Source organism: Ochotona princeps, chromosome 5 (assembly GCF_030435755.1).
Source record: "Ochotona princeps isolate mOchPri1 chromosome 5, mOchPri1.hap1, whole genome shotgun sequence".
Lineage (NCBI taxonomy): Eukaryota > Metazoa > Chordata > Mammalia > Lagomorpha > Ochotonidae > Ochotona > Ochotona princeps.
In genome coordinates, this window is record NC_080836.1 from 77,667,044 (window position 1) to 77,684,520 (window position 17,477).

Below are 17,477 nucleotides of genomic sequence, written 5' to 3' on the forward strand. Positions count from 1 at the left end.
GTAAAATCTGCCTTTAAACACAAAAATATCTTTTTAAAAAAATACTTGAAAATAAGGAGAAGAGGGAAAGGGGGAGTAGCTGGAAAAGGAAGAGGGCAGGGACAGCCTCCATCCACCCACCGGCTCATCCACGCCAGGGCTGAGGCAGGCAGAAGTCAGAAGCCTTCGGCGCCTCCCATGTGGACCATCCTCTGCAGCTTCACCACGCGCATGAGCAGGCATCTGGTTCTGAAGTGCAGCAGCCAGGATTTGCACTGGGGCCCTTGTGAAATTCAGGTGTCACAATGCTGGCTCCCACACAGTAATTATTTTTTCAAAGAATCAACTCAGTGATGATGATGATGATTATGGAGAGAGTATCTTTAGAGGTAGTAAAGTTCAAGATAGAGCAAACTGCTAGTTTCAGAACATTGTGACAACACTAAGGAGCACAGAATTGTACACTTTGAAATGGTTCATTATACATTAAGTGAATTCTCCCTCAAAAAAAAACTACTTCCATTAGAAGTTTGTAAGGGCAGACATGAAATCTCAGCTCGTAAATATCAAACTCTAACTATAACGGTTTAAATAATACAGACTGACACCATATTTTGCAAGGATGTGGGCAAGTGTAACTCTTGCATATTGCTGATAAAAAATGATAAAATAGGGCCCAGCACAGTAGCATCGTGGCCAAAGTCCTCACCTTGCATATGCCCAGATCCTATATGGGCGCCGGTTCCTATCCTAGCTGCTCCACTTCTCATCTAGCTCCCTGCTTGTGGCCTGGCAATGAAGTCGAGGACGGCCTAAAGCCTTGGGACCCTGCACCCATGTGGGAGACCCAGAAGAAGCTCTTGGCTTCAGATCAGCTTAGCTCCAGCCATTGCAGCCACTTGAGGAGTGAAGCAGCGGATGGAAGATCTTTCTCTGTGTCTCTCCTCTCTGTAAATGACTTTTCAATTAGTTAAAAAAAAAAAAACGATTAGGGAAAAAAACACTACTAAAAAAAGACAATATATTGGGCCCAGAATAGTAGCCTAATGGCTAAAGTCCTCGCCTTGCACGTGCTGGGATCCCATATAGGTGCCAGTTCCAGTCCAGGCAGCCCCACTTCCCATCTAGTTCCCTGCCTGTGGCCTGGAAAAGCAGCTGAGAACAGCCCAAAGCCTTGGGACCCTTGCACCTGCCTGGGAGACCTGGAAGAAGCTCATGGCTTCGGATCGGCTCAGTTCTGGCCATTGTGTCCACTTGCAGAATCAATCATCGGACCGAAGATCTTTCTCTGTCTCTCCTCCTCCATATATCTGCCTTTCCAATAAAAATAAATTAAAAAAATATATATAAAATAGTATAACCTTTTGGGGAAAAGTGCATAGTTTCTGGAAAAACTAAGCATGTTCTTACCCCATGACATGGAAAATCTATGAAGAAATTAAAGCTTTCCATGGGAAGAGGTTCTCATTTGTTAGTGAAATATAGTACAGTACATGTAGAAAACACATGGAAGATAATTTACAAAATGCCTATCAATGTATCTATTTAAGCATCAAAATAAAAATTGAAATAATCTGGGCCCAGCACGGTAGCCTAGCAGTTTAAGTCCTCGCATTGAACTGGCCAGGATCCCATATGGTTGCCAATTCTAATCCCAATGGCCCCACTTGCCATCCAGCTCCTTGCTAGTGGCCTGGGAAAGCAGTCGAGGACGGCCCAGAGCCTTGGGATCCTGCACCCGTGTGGGAGACCTGGAAGAAGCTCCTGGATCCTGGCTTCACATCGGCTCACTTCCAGCTGTTGCAGCCACTTGGAGAGTGAATCAAATGGAAGATCTTCCTCTGTCTCTCCTCCTCTCTGTATATCTGACTTCGCAATAAAAAGTCTTCTAAAAAATGAAATAATCTTCAGGAGAGGACTGGTAAAAAATTTAAAAATGAAATAATCTAAGTATGTTCATCAGTAGTCATAAATAAAAAGGTGGTGACAGAATGCCATGTAAAATAAAAATGAGTACACTGACAAAATTGTATCCAAATAAAATTTTAAAGTACTGAAATACAGTATATCCAACATTATATAATTAAAATTTCAAAGCACATGTCATGTTAATTAACACTCAAATTTTTAAAAAAAATACAAAAGACTTTCAAATACATAAAGAACTATGACGACATGTTCACCTTGGATGTTGTAGACAGTGATATCATTACTTTAATCTTTACTTTTTCTCATCTTGTCAATTAAGTGAACAAACGTTAACAACCTTAACAATGGCAAAATAGTAATGAGATCTATACAAGTGACTAACTTAAGTGTGAATACTGGATCCGAACAAAAGTCTGGAATTTGACTTCAGAAAAAAAAAGCTAAATTTAAGGGAGAAATGAAAGAACTAGGAAGAGGAAAATGCAGGTATTGATAGCCAAAGGCAGTTCACAGCAGGTGCAGAGACGCTGAAGAGTTGAAGAGTATTATACAACTCTTCTTCGTTGCTCACACATTGTGAAACAAAGTTTTAAAAGAGGCACAGCTAGGGAAAGAAGCAAAGCATTCAAGAGAACCAATTCACAACATGGGATGCGTCACAAAATGAAGCGGAAGTATTACCAGTGGAGTAGGACAGTTTATCATCCACTCCATGTCTAATGCTTAGAGGTCTGCTGCTAGTCCAGCTACTTGTATAAACTTGAACTGCTTTATGATAAACTCACACTTATTAAGATGTGCCATCCAACCTTTCCCACCCCTCTCCTGTGTTCCTTTTTGGACTGCTCGATGGCTGAGCACCCTTCTAGCTTGAAAACAATGATGTGCCTGGTAGTTGGAATGACCGGTAATGAAAACGATGCCTTCCCATGGCTATTTCAATAACTAAATGTACTATCACGTTACACTGAACACGGAGTTCAGAGACTGTAAGGCACATTAGGCACAGAAAACAAATAATAGGGTTAAAATTTTGATCATATAAAAAGCATATACATACGATTAGGAGATTTACTTTGGGCCAACAAATATATAATTAACTTCCACTTAAAGATGAGGCACCTGTGGCTACTCCATAAATATTGAAGTAATATCGCTTTCCAGTATGTTATCTGAGTCGGAACCAAATAAAATCAATATATAAGCAAAAAAAAAAAAAGTTATCTTCCCGGCCAGGTATTTCAGTGAACCATGCTTTCCAAAAGCTTTTGTGCGTCAAGATGAGCTATGAAACGAAACATATTTACTCCTCTCCAGCTGGCAAAGCTAGGCTTTTCACCTCGCAGTTGAGTGGCCAGGATGGATTCCCCTTGCTTCTCCATCCTTACTAAAGCATCGGGTATCTGACCAGTGACATCACCTGACCACCTGACCAGATGGTCAGTGTGGGGCTGGGTTCACCGGGCCAGGCTGGCAAGGTCTGTGGGCCGAACCCCTGGGCAGCGCGCGTATTCAGCATTTTGCCCTAACCGCACTGAACTCGTTTTTTGTTTTTACCAATATGTAGCCAATTAACATCGTCCTCATAATTAAAACATAAGGAAATAAAAATGAACACAACATGAAAAGGTGGTCTGACAAAAAACACCTGATCCTAACAGAATCGGTCTCCACCTGGGAGAGAAACCGCCCCACATGAGCCCCACGTCTCTGCACTGTCACTCAACCCGGGCGAGCATGGGTGAAGCCCCAGCCGACCCGAGAGGAACCAGCCACGCCAGAGCCCACAACTCCTCGCCGGTTCCGCCCGGAGGCGGGTAGAGCTGCCTGGGCCACCAAGCCCTCGCCCAAGGTGGAGGAAATAAAGAAGGCCGCAGGATCCCAGGTCCCTGAGGGAGCCAGCCAGGCCCGGGCAGACCCGCGTGCGCGCGCGGCCAGCGCCTCCAGAAGCGCCCCCACCTCCCGGCGTCGCCATGGGAACCCAGGCTTTGGCCTCCGGGCCGGACCGCCGCCCACCAGGGAGGAGCGGACGGCAGGCCGCAGACGCTCACCGCGACGCCGGAGCCGCGACGCGCCCGTCCTCCTCCGCCGCCTCCGGTGGCGCTCGGCCGCGCGGAGCTCCGTCCCGACACGCGTTCCGGCAGCGCCCGCTAGCCCCGCGACGCCGCCGGGCCGCTCCCGCAGCCCGCGCCCCTCCGCGCCAGGGCGCGTGGGGAGGTGTCGGGCTCTGCTGCGGTAGGCGCGAGATTTAAACCCTGCGGCCTGGTGCGCACGGGAGGCCCGTGCAAATGCTAGGCTAATTAGGCTAGCTAATGCTCTAGTCTAGCCCCACCTGGGGCCGGGATCCCCGCCGCACTCTCCTCTGCCTAAGGCCAGACCACGGTACAGAGCTGATGGTGAGCACTCCGAGGCAAGGGGTAGGTGGTGGGCTTCCTCTCAGAGCCTTTAGCCCGAGTCCCTCCCGGTTTCCTCCGAACCCCCTCGGCACCTGCCGAGCCCTGGGGGCGCCGCCCTGCCGTGCTCTCCGCACCTGAGCCTTTGGTCATTATTCACTACTGGGGCGCTCGCCAAGCGGGGAGTGTTCACGCGCAGAGTTTAACTCTGGGTTTGTCAAGCTTTAAGGAGACCAAGTTAGCAGTTCTTACCGACTTCACCTTCAGGGGCGCACCATGAGAGCCAGTCATTTCGTGATAAAGGGGTCCTCGAGAGTGAGAGGAAACTGCCACAAAGTGTCAGAACACGAATGAAAATGAGAATAAGGCAAAGGTGACGCTGTTGTCGGAGATATTAAATTCCAGGTGCCTTATTTCAAAAGATGACTCCACAGTTGACATCAGCTTTCCTAAAACTTTGTGAAAATGTCAGTTAATTTCAGCTGTGACACGTAAGCTGTAAGCAAAAACCTTTGGGTAGTAGCAATTCAGTCAATGGTACAAGAATTAAAGATGGGGGCAAAACTCTATAATATTAATTTTACAAAGTACTCACCTTAAAAACCCGAGGAAAGTCATTTTAGAATACAAAAAGGGGTAAGCTACTTATGCAACCAAAGGATGATCTAAGCTGAAAATATTAACAAATCTTTATATTCTTCAGTTGAGGTATTAGGGCTTGAAGGAAGTGATTACTTGAGAAAGTATACCCCAGATTTTTCTTTTTTAAAAAACTTTCCTCATTCTTTGAAAATCTAAACCCTTGGAAGGATAAGAATCAGCCTTTGGCAAACATGGATTACTGCTGTATCCCGTCAGGATTTTTCCTGATGCCACGAAATGTGGCCTCATTCCTGAGTCAACACTTGAGAGCAATCACCTGCTTGCCTGTCCACCATTAGATTGTTGAGCTGCTCCTCAAAGCTGCTCCCACCTGAGGCAATTCCAAAGCCGTATCACCCAGCCAGGTGCCAGCCAAGGTCCTGAACGTTTGTTCCACCTATGATTGGATTCAAATAAGTGTTGGATGATGACCACCGACTGCTCACCCACTGGTGGAATAATATCAGCAAGTTGTTCAAAAATGTAATAGAAGCTTTATTGAAAAATCCGCTCCTGGGCCCCCTTGACACAGAGGGGAAGGAAGAGGGAGGTGAAAAGGGCAGCTGAGATTCGTGTTGAGTTTTACACTCCTATAGACATGTGGGCTGGCAAAGGGGCTGTCTATGCCCTCAACTATATAAGTAATGTCCGTTCAGGTGTGCCATTGGTTGGCTGAATCCCACCAGGCCGGTGACAAAACTGGCTCCAGTGGCCCCTCCTGTTCCAGGCTGATGCCTGGGAGACATGCCAGGTCCGCAGCAGACCAGCCCCTCGTCTCCAGTGCCCTGGGCAGCCATCAATAAGCAGCCAGTTTGAAAGCCCTACAGTATGTACCTTGAGATACGTTTGGTAATGCAGGTTCCAAAAGAGTGAAGTCTAATTCAAAATTAATCCTAATCAGAAAGATCCTCCTGGGGACACAGGAGGAAGTCAGAATGGCCACTAGGGGAGAGGCCTGCAGGCTTTGTTCACTTAATAGGGAATTATTAGAGGGAAAAAAAATCCACAATGTTTCCAAACCATGGTAAAAATGTGGCATTTGCACATAATCAGTCTTTTCCCCCACTAGGATAACTTTCTTGGGGAGTCAATAAGAGACTCCTGCAGGTGGTGGAAGGTGTAGGAGTCCTACAGATGGTCCTCCTGTAAGGATCAGGTGACACTCAAGATAGCTGATAAACATGGAATGAATTATATTCTCTCAGCTGTTGGATTGATGAGATCTTCAAGTGGTTTGAACTAGCTGCTTAACAAATGTGGTTTCATGTACTTAAATTATAGGATTTCGTCAGATTTTTAAATGAAAATTTAATGCTTAAAATACTTCTAGATGGCAGGATTTAGTTTTATTCAGAAGCACACAAAGGAATAGAATTGAAGTCTCACTATCAACAGAGCACTTAGAATGAGTGGTGTTTTTCTGCAAACTGCAAAAGAATGCTAGATGAATTGGAAATGTGGGAGCTCTACAGTCATACCCAGGGCTGCATTTATCAAGAGTGGTGATCTTTCGTTTTTTGCATTAGGAGGCAAATATCTGGTTACTATCCCAGATCGATATTAGAAAATGTTTTAAAAGTTGCACCTTTTTGCAGCATTTTACTGAAGAACTGGCGATCTGTTACACCTGATGTCAGGGAGTTAGCTCTATTTCTTCAACATGTTCCACTTCATTTTTTTCTAGTTATTGTTATTTTGATGACTTTTACATAGTTGCTTAAGGTGATAAGGGTCAAGGTCTATAGGAAGGTGGTGATAGCACCATTTCCACATTCTCTTTTATTATTATTATTATTTATTTATTTATTATTAATTATTTTGCATTATGTGGCAGTTTCATAGGCTCTGGGGTTCCCCCCCACCCCTCCCCATACCCTTCCCCCACGGTGGACCCCCCCCCCACCCCGTTGCAGCTTTACAGTTCAACTTAGATCAAGATTCTTCCCTTGCAAACAGATGCTAGGCACATAGTCCGGCTGCTCATTGACATATTTTGGCAGCGAAAACCGGGCGAATGAAGACTCTATGATGGACAGTGTCAACCAGTGAACTCTACAACGACCTCATCAAAATGGGAGTGGCAAGACTGGTAGTAATTCATATCTAGAGAAACATTAAAACCACTTGAGGTGGATCGCAGCTAAATAGTCTACCCAAGAAGCTGTACATTCTATCCACATTCTCTTGTTTTTCCTTCCTGTATCTGGGGGAAAGCGGGAGACAAGGGGAGAAGCCACACCCAGCCTGCCAAATGCCTCAGCATCCTGGGATGGAGGACAGCCACCCTACTGTGGGACATGCTCTGAGAGCCCTGCTCATGGGGTTTTGATAGTTCAGTAGTTCCGAATTACTGCCAGTCTCGCCATTCCAAGCACAATGAATCCACTGGTTGACATGGCCCACCTTAGAGATACTCACTGCCAATGCTCGGTTGGAGTAGTTGATCAATTTGTTCTGTCGTCAGCCTTCTGTTGTGGTAACAGGTGTCCTCGGCAGACTCCATGCACTGCCATATCCTCTATGTGCACCTGGATATACTGTCCACTGCTCCATCTAAGCCACTGAGGCGGCTCAGCTCTGACACATCCACTCCAAGGTCAGACCATAGAACCTGCAATTCTCTCCATGGTTGGAGTTCTGAGTCCAGCAATTCAGTTGGGGGGATCCTCACAGAAATTTAGCATCTGAGGTGATCCCAGACCTGATTTTTTTCTTTTTTTTAGTATAAATTTTATTTTTTATATTTTTTATATAATTGGTTAGGATACAAAGGGTTAAGGGCTAGAGGAAAGTGGGTGAGACAATTGTTTTCACATTCTCCTCTTTTCTTACTGTATCTGGGGGAAGGAGAGAGATAAAGAAAGAAGCCACACCCAGCCTCCCAACCATCCCATGGTCCCCAAATTAGGGCATGCTCTGAGGGTCCTGCTCAAGTGGTTTTGACAGTTCAACAGTTCTGTATTGTTGCCCATCTTGCCATTCCAATCACGATGAAATCTCTCCAGATTCCTTGGCTGACAGTCCACCTTTGAGACTTCACCTGCCCAGGTATTCACTGGGGTAGTTGATTTGTTCTATCCTCCATCCTGTTATGGTACCAGGTGTCCTCTGTAGGCTCCAGTGTACTGTCATATCCTCCATGTTTCCACTGCTCTGGCTAAGCTACTGAGGCGGCCCAGTTCTGACACATGCATTCCACGGTCAGATCATGGAACCGGCAATTTCTCAATGGTTGGAGTTCTAAGTCCAATGATTCACTTGGAGGGATTCCCAAAGAAATTTCATCTGAGATGATTCCTGACTTGATTCTTGTGTGTGCATGCCAATACAGGGTCTGGGACAGTCTGTTGCCCAAATCAGCCTTCATATACATTGTTAGTTGCAATTGCTGGGTCAATTTGTCTCCAACCCTGTCTTCTATGCAAACTAATAGGTGTTGCAGTCCAACCCAATCCTGCCCACCAAACACTGGGCACCCACACAAACCAGTGGGAGTTGTAGCCTAGTAGGAGTGACCTGCAATAACACCCACTAGGCCCACCCCCTGCACTGGTTCATGTGCTTGCCAGAATGTACAGAATGGTCCAGTCTGTCCCACATCCCATTCAGCTCGAACGTGTAAATGGGCATTGAAGCCTAGTTCAACCCAACAGCTCCACTATCCAGCCCACACATGTGTCAGAGGGTATCACTATCTAGTCATATCTGTCCCATTCCTGGTTCTCATGGTTACCAGTCAGAATGGCAACCCAAGAGGGAGGTGCTCACTGTTTCCCTAATAGGCACACTTCCACTCCTGAATCTTGCACTCTCCGGGTGGTACTGCATTTGAGCTTGATAGAGTTTGCCCCCTGTGCCAGCATCTGCCAGCTGATGCTGCGGCAAAGCCCAATCAACCCACACCAACTCTGGCTTACGCATGCACCAGAAGAAACAGTCAACCCAGCTTGACTTGCAAAGACTTACATGCAAGCCAACAGGTGTTGTATCCCTGCCTGGTCTGGTCTGCCCCCATCCCAGCTCTCATGCTCACCAGTGGGAGTAGTGGTCCAGCAGGGGAGCTCCCTGCAAACCCCTGCCAGGTTTGCCTGCTCTCATGATTTGGTTGGGCACTGTAGTCCAGTCTGGTATGGCCTGCCTCACTTTAGCATTTGCCAGTGGGTGCTGTAGCCCGGCCCAGCCTGGCCCGGCCCCAGTTCCAGCTCACACTGGTGGCGAACACAGCCTAGCCAGCCCCCAGTCCTGGCCCTAATGTGAACTGACTGGTATTGCAGCCCTATCTGGCATGACCCACACACCTTTCTGGCTCTCAGATTTGCCAGTGGGTATGAACGGGCCTAGCCTGTCTTGCCTCCGACCTGTACCAAGGTAAGCTGCTGGTGGGTACCATTCCATGGCCTGGTTTGGGCAGCTCTCTATTGTGGTTTTTGTACTCACCTGCAGGGACTGTGTCCTGACAGAGGAGTTGCCCAGGCTCTTCCATCAGGACCTCTCCCAATACCAGATCTTACACCCATTGGTGGGTCCATGGGCCAGCTCTACTTAGTCCACCTCCTGTCCTAGCAGGAATAGTAGCCTTTCCTGACAGGCCTTCACCCATTCCACTTTTTACTGTTGGGTATTACAGCCCAGCCAAGCTTAGTCCACGCCCAGATACAGCTCACACATTGCTCAGTAGGGACAGAGACCTAGTTAACCTAGCCCATGCTACACCTACTGTGGTTCTCATGATCACCAGTTGGTGCTGGAGTCTAGCCCAGCCTGGCACACCCCAGACCCAGTCACACTTGTGCTGAGGGATGCTGCAGCCATGTCTGGACCACACTGCAGCCTGCACTCCAGCCCCACACTCACCAGTGGGACCCACAACCAAGCCAGGGTGTCTCCTTAGCTCCCCAACCAGGCCCTGATCCCAGCCAGATTATGAGTGTGCCAGTGGTTGCTCTGACCCAGCTTGGCACAGCCCCTCCCCAGTCTTGGAAGGTGTTCCACTTTGTAATCTGCAGGTGCTTAGCTAGGAAGTCAGGAGCATAATAGGTCAGCGGCAGTGAGGACAAAGGTGTGGACCAACTGTCTTCCTAGGTGCTAGTCCCAGCTGTTATTTTGAGGCAACCGAAACATGATTTTCCTGTATTCATTTTTTTTTTTAAGATTTTATTATTATTGGAAAGCCGGATATACAGAGAGAAGGAGAGACAGGGAGGAAGATCTTCCATCTGATGTTTCACTCCTCAAGTGAGCCGCAATGGGCCGGTGCGCGCCAATCCGATGCCGGGACCAGGAACCTCTTCCTGGTCTCCCACGCGGGTGCAGGGTCCCAAAGCTTTGGGCCGTCCTCGACTGCTTTCCCAGGCCACAAGCAGGGAGCTGGATGGGAAGGTGAGGACTTTAGCTGCTAGGCCACGCCGCCGGGCTGTATTCATTTTTGCTTACTAGAATTAGACAAAGATGAATTTTTAAAAATAGATGTGAGGGCCCGGCACAGTGGCCTAGCGGTTAAAATCCGCGCCTTGAACACGCCGGGATCCCATATGGGTGCCGGTTCTAATCCCGGCAGCTCCACTTCCCATCCAGCTCCCTGCTTGTGGCCTGGGAAAGCAGTCGAGGACGGCCCAAGACTTTGGGACCCTGTACCCGCGTAGGAGACCTGGAAGAGGTTCCTGGTTCCCAGCTTCGGATCAGCGCAACACTGGCCGTTGTGGTCATTTGGGGAGTGAATCATCAGACAGAAGATCTTCCTCTGTGTCTCTCCACCTCTCTGTATATCTGAATTTGTAATAAAAATAAATCTTAAAAAAAAAAACAAATGTGAAACAACCATTGAATTTCATAGAGTATTGATAAGTTCGAGGCATGTTATTAAGACACAGAATTGTTTGTCGGGCTGTATCTAACAAGTCATTTCTCTACAGCTTTTACTGCTTGGCAGCAGCAGTTCTCTTAGCATCATTATTAACTGGCTGAGTACCTTCACAGTGACTCTCTCACCTGCCTGGACTGTAGTTTCCTTTTACAACACAAATAAGTTTATATGAATGCATAACGTTCCTTTATGCTTAAACATAATTCCTTTATGAAACTAATAATTCTTTATAGTACAGACTTATGAATTATAATAACGATGTTAGTAGGTATTATAAGTAATTGTGGGGAGCCGTGCAGTTGGATCGGATGGATGGGTGTGTGATGAGCATCGCTCCTCGGTTAGCAAGGCTATGAGTTTCTAGCAGCGAGGCAAGGCCCAGCAGAATCTCTGGTCACCTGATTGCTGCCTCACCCCATTGTATGGACACTCAACCACCTCTCTGATGTTTCATAGAATTCTCCTGAGGGTGTTGTTGTTGCTTTTCTGCTAATGTGAAGTGATTCCTGTAACTGGTATGACACCTCAAATTGATCAATCATGTTATGATAAAAACATCTTTAGCGATGCAAGGCTATGACACACAGCTAAAAGTATACAATAGTACAATTGAGCCGACAATGTCTCCGAACATCCTGTTATGTGCCCACTTTTGTCATGGAGTTTGCCCTAGTATAAGTAATGTTTTCCTTAAGAAATGGCTTGATGATATCTTGGAACTGATGGCAAACATGGAGGCACAAATGGTTTGTTTACCATGTGCCTCAAACTATTACAGTGCATGATCTGATGCATTTTAGCTTCTCACCACAGAAAGCAAAAGTATATGGGGCATCTTCTAAAGGGAAACATATGTGAACCCCCTCAAAATGGCTTAAAATCTCAATTTTATACTGGCATTTATGTTTAGGGAAAGAAAACAGTTTATAAGATAAAAGGAAGTTTCTTGTAAAGGCCCTCTGTTTGCAGACTGACTGAGCTGCCTTGATCCCTTCCACTGCCCTTTAAGAAAAGAACAAAAAACAATTGAATCAGCACTAGGTGAAGGTGACTGTAATTAATGCATGATCTGATGTAGGAGGACATTGTGACCGTAGAAGGTCAGTGAGCACAGGATTACAGTTGGTTGGACCTTATTGGATATCATTTGCATAAGAACAGTTGAGTGGACAGTATGTATATGAGATCACCTGGTGGAATATACAAGACAAAAGAGTTCCAAACAAAAGCATTGATGGTTTTGTTGATGTGCTCAATACTTCCTCCCTAATCCTGTATGAACCTCAGTGTATAAAGTCTGATGCTACTAATAAACTACGGCTTTTGACCATCAGTCAGGGGTCCACGCGTGTTATTATCGGCTCCGTGCACCAAGTCCATCGCTGCGGGACAGCGACAACTGGCGCCTGAACGGGGACTTGAAAGAAGAAGAGAAAGTGCAGCGGAGACCCCCACAGAAAGTGGTGAGTGGGACAATGGGCCAGAACCAGTGTAGGGCACAGTCTTTTATCTCTCTTATGCAGAATTTTTTAGTGAAAAGTGGAACGAAGATAACTAGGCAGCAATTGCATTCTTATTTAGAGCTTGTTAGTGAATATAATCCTTGGTCTCCAGATGAATGGACACTAGAAACTGGACTTAAGAATTTTGCTCAGAAAAATGGTGAAAAGGCCGGAAGGATAGAAGATATTCAAGTTAGTTTTTGGATTATATCGGCTTTAATTAGAGCTATTATTATAATTTTAGAAGGGGAATCTGCAAGAAATTCCTCTAAGGGGAGACACCCCCAAAATGTAGCTAAAAAAGAAGTGTTTCATAGTACGAACAAGGAAGAAAGAGAAAGGGAATCCTTAAGAGGCCCACCTAACAGGAAAGGACGCTGTAATATGGCTAAAAAAGAAACGCCTCATAGTACAGATGAGGAGGACAGCAAAGAGGAGCCCGTGAGAGATTTCCCTAATGGGAGACGCCACCGTAATGTGGCTAGGAAAGAAATGGCTTATACTACAGATGAAGATGAGAAAGAATGTGTGAGAGACCCTCCCACGAGGAGATGCCACTGTAATGCAGCTAAAAGAGAAAGGCCTTATACTTCAGATGTGGAAATTAGGAAAAGAAAACTTGGAAGATGTAACCATAATGTGACTGAAAATGAAATCAGAACTAAGAAAAAGAAAATTTTCAGTGTTAAACCACAGGATTTTTCTAGTGAGGTAAATGAGGCTGGGATAAAGCAACAGTTAAATATCAGCCCATGCCGTCTTGCTCTTAAATCTGATCAAAAATGTTTCCAAATGACTGATGTTCCCCGGAGACCTCATGAACTCCGATTGCTTTTTCCAATCATACTTAGTCAAGAAAATAACCAACCTACCTATGAAAGCCTAGATGTTAATGCCATCATAGCTTTTAAAAAGGCTTGTGTGTCCTATGGACCTACTTCTTCTTATGTGTGGGAATATTTAAATGGCTGGAGCCAGGGAGCAAACTGGATTCCTTATGATTTTGAAGTAATAGCAAAAATAGGGTTTTCTCCTTCTCAATATTTACAATGGAAAATGTGGAGAAGCGATATGGCTAAAGAAAAACTGCGAACCTTAGGAGCATCAGGTCGGCAACTCCCTGGTGGAGGACAACTGACTTATGATATGTTGGTTGGAGATGGACAGTGGGTTACTACAGAGCAGCAGATACAGCTACCTCAAGCTGCGCTCATGCATATACGAGACGTAGCATTGTGGGCATGGGAGAAAATTGAGACTGGGTCTGAATTTGCAGGCAGTTATACAAAAGTCATTCAAGGAGCCAAAGAATCTTATGCTGATTTTGTAAGACGTTTGACAGACTCTATAGAAAAACAAGTTAAGGGAGAAGGCACTAGGAAATTGTTGTTAAAGCAACTGGCCTTTGATAATGCGAATGAGGACTGCCAGGCTGTTATTCGTCCTATAAAAGAAAGAGAGGATCTTCTGGGTTACCTGAAAGCCTGTCGCAACATAGGGACATTTAAGCACCGTGCCCGCCTAGCAGCACTTGAAACTTTTGCTATTCAAAAACAAATGAAGGCTAAATGTTTTAATTGTGGCAAGCCAGGACACCTTAGAAAAGATTGCCGAATGCTTCCTTCAACTCAAAAATACCCTGCGGATGCTTTTAACAGTCACTCCCCTGGAATATGTCCTAAGTGCCGAAGAGGCCAACACTGGAAAAAAGAATGTAAATCCAAATTTGACCGTGATGGCAGATGCCTGTGGCCAGAAGACTCTGGGAGGGGTCAGCCCCAGGTCCCAAACATTCACAGGTTTACAAAATGGGAATCTGCAGAGAAGCTACAAACTTAAAACTGCCACTGTCTCATTGCCCCACCTGTGCTCCTCACCCTGCAAGTATAAATCCTGGAGGCTGAAATTCCAATCAGTTGTGGTGTATGCATGTTATTCATATAGTGCTCTTTCCTATACAGCATTGCTTAATCATGTATACTAATTTTTAAGTACAAGTCTTTATATTAAGTTAATTTTTATGTTCACTGCCTCATTACGTTCTCATTGTTTAAAATTAACAAAAGCGATGTTCTTGCTTTAAGGAGTGTTTGGGTGATGTCATTATATCATTATAAAGTGAATGTTTGCTGTTTTGTTTGTTAATGTACCCGAGTTGTAACCGCATGTCTTTTGGAATATTTTATAATGCTGAGGAAGCTGGCCTTCAGTTTAGTGGCTAGCTTTCACAATAATCACCAATTTCAAGGTCTTTTGTTGTGGTAGATGTTTAGCAAACTGACTTCATCTGTATATCCATTGCAACTTTTGGGAGCTTGGAATTCAAAGAAGATACTAGGCTTTTGTAAATCCTGAGGGTTTTTTGGGGGGACATTTAATAAAAATGTGAAATTTTATCATAAATAATTTGGTATAAGTTAATGTGATATTCATTGTCTACAAAGTGTTTGCATGTATTAATTGCATGTATTAGTGTAATTCTTGTTTTTGGCTGGTTATCAAATCTCTCACTGCCTTTAATGTGTCAAGGTTTTGTATTTGTTTTAAAGATATTTGAGTGATGATCTCGCATCAATAACCAATTGTAATCTATCATATGTTATGCTAATGTCAACAACAAATCTTGTTTCAGATATTTTTAGCTATCCTTAAAAAAGCATTTAAGAATTCAAAGGTTTCAAATCCTAGGGATTCCCTTGGTATTCTTACGAGGCCTCAAGAATGCCAACGGATCTATCTCCCGTTTTGTGGAGACAGTTGACCAGGCTATTGGATTATACTAAGATTATTGCCAAATAACAAATGGAGTAAAATTTTATTGTGTCAAAACGTTGTATACATCCATGGAGTTGTGAAGGTTTAATTTTAGTTTGCGTTGCTAATTATGTATTCTTAGCATGGCTGTATTGCTGGGAAGACTGAAATTTGCAATTTTAGATTGATGGAGGGATTTCATAGCATGATCAATGTTTTTGTCTGAGTTTCTCAGTTCAAAACTATTGACTTAATGGTTTCACTTACTGGTTTTTGGTGAACACTACTACTAAGCTTGGTTGAGAATAATATTTTCAAGTCTCCAAAAGTGTGTGTGTGTGTCTGTGTGTGTGCGCGCATACATGTGTGTCTTAACATTTTGTCCTTTGTAAAAAGTTGTTTCAAATTGTTATCATGTGTTGCTGTTTGTTTATCAAGAGCAGGTTGCCTTGGGGCTGTGGCAACCTGCAGCCACGCCCAGAGCTTTCTGATAGGATTGTAAAATCACAAAGATGTTAAAGTTATGCTTTAAAAGCAAAGGGGGGAATATGCTACCCCTGCAAATGCATTAATTTGGTCTTACTCACCTTAAATTTTGTTCAGATTTTGTCTCCTGGTGAGCACCAGCTCTGCGTCACTAGAGGCTGCTTGCAGGCCCAACACAGATGCCTTTGGTTTGATGGAGGAACCCAGCCACTCACAAGTGGAGAGGTCCTGACCCCTTGCTAACTGTGGGAAGAGGGTTTGTTTGTGTTTTTCCAGAAACTGAGCTGCAGCCTGTGTGGGTGCCAGCTGGTAATGTAAAGCCCTGGACTCCATTCACCGGAGGAAGCGCCTGCAGTAAGACAAATTCGCGATTTCATTCTGAAAGATCCATCTCCATCAAGGAGACATTGGAGGAGGAGGAGGAGGCCAGACCCCTTCCAACACCGGGTGACGTGAGGGATCCTAAGAGATTGGTGCATCAAGCGCAACTGTCCTTGACATTATGATGCATTTGATAAACACTAATAATCCGTGGGAAAGGTTATGCTCTTGTCCCTAGAATTTCCTGATGGATCCTCAAAACTGGCTCATCTGACCTCGAAAGTGCTGCAACTCCCTTGAACTCAACGCTGCCCCTGGAGAAGATGGAACCCCCAGTGGAGCTGCCTCTAAGAACTGAAAAGCTAAATTTGTTTAATATTCCTCTGGTTCTACTACAGGTCAGGAGTGCAGAGAAATTCTCCACCTTCTTAGAATGTTTGAGGAAGACTTTAAGTGTAACTTGTTATTTATAGATTTTAATGACCTTAGACATTAGAAAAGCCATAGAAATTTGTGGTGGCATCCAAGGACGACTCTGACACCCTCTTAAAGGAGGTTGTGTGTATAGAGCAAGGGGGATCTCAGGGTGGAGCAGGAGGATAAGAGGAGCCCTCTATCCTAGTCCCGGAGACCCCCGGAGGCCTCCCATGTGCTTTCGCTGCAGAAGCAGTGGATATCTGCCTCATCAAGGACATCGAGAACCGTATCCCGACTGCCAAGGAGATCACAAGGAAGATGAGTGCCCTTGGAGGCCGAGAACTCTGAGGTCAGTCCTTTCCTATTGGATTTCTCACAAGGGATTGAAGCAGCCCAGTACCCTGCTCATAGGGTCTGGTGACCTGGGAACTTAAGCCAGGAGCCCCGGGAGGCACTCAGAGACAAAAGGATTGTAGGAGGAGCTTCCTCTAGTTCTTAACTAGTTCCAGCCTTGGCTCCCAGCCCTCTCTTACACCAACCATCAGGGTTGCTTGTGAGCCCCATGTAGAGTTAAATTCTTCCTCACTCACTAAGTTGTTGGGGATTTCCCTGCTCACCTGCCTAAGACTTTTCTATTCTTCAACTGTTAAATGCAAAGTTCTGTAAAAACAGTGCTTAATCACTACAAACTGCAAAGTTTAAATTGGGTTAAGAATCTCCCTGAAAAGCTTTTATCAATTTAAAACTGTTAATGCTAAACAAGATGTAACTGTAAAGAACTTTGATATTATGTTTGAACTCAGCTGCTATGTATGTCAATGTTGGTCTTTACACTGTTCCTGTGCCACTCTGATTTCGGTTAAACACAAAAGCATGTTACCTCGGCAGAAATTATATAATATGTAATATTGTTTCTCCCCATTTTTCTGCTCTTCCAAGAGCATGTTCCCCCTACATACATCTTTTAGGCCTAATTTTACAAAACACAGAAGGGGGATTTGTAGGAGGACATTGTGACCGTAGAAGGTCAGTGAGCACAGGATTACAGTTGGTTGGACCTTATTGGATATCATTTGCATAAGAACAGTTGAGTGGACAGTATGTATATGAGATCACCTGGTGGAATATACAAGACAAAAGAGTTCCAAACAAAAGCATTGATGGTTTTGTTGATGTGCTCAATACTTCCTC

At 44.9% G+C, this 17,477-nt stretch overlaps 1 protein-coding gene across 3 annotated transcripts in view; it reads right to left on the reverse strand.

Moving 5' to 3' along the window:
* The window catches only part of ICA1L (islet cell autoantigen 1 like), a 68,006-nt gene extending 64,015 nt beyond the window's left edge, over positions 1 to 3,991 (reverse strand). The window contains exon 1 of one of the 3 annotated variants that reach the window (XR_009245490.1): positions 2,984 to 3,149. The gene's annotated coding sequence lies outside the window, so the exon portion shown is untranslated. Of the gene's footprint in view, positions 1 to 2,983; positions 3,150 to 3,959 lie in introns of those variants that run through there. The other 2 variants (XM_058664869.1, XM_058664868.1) reach the window with 2 other exon arrangements.
* Positions 3,992 to 17,477: the final 13,486 nt, after the last annotated feature.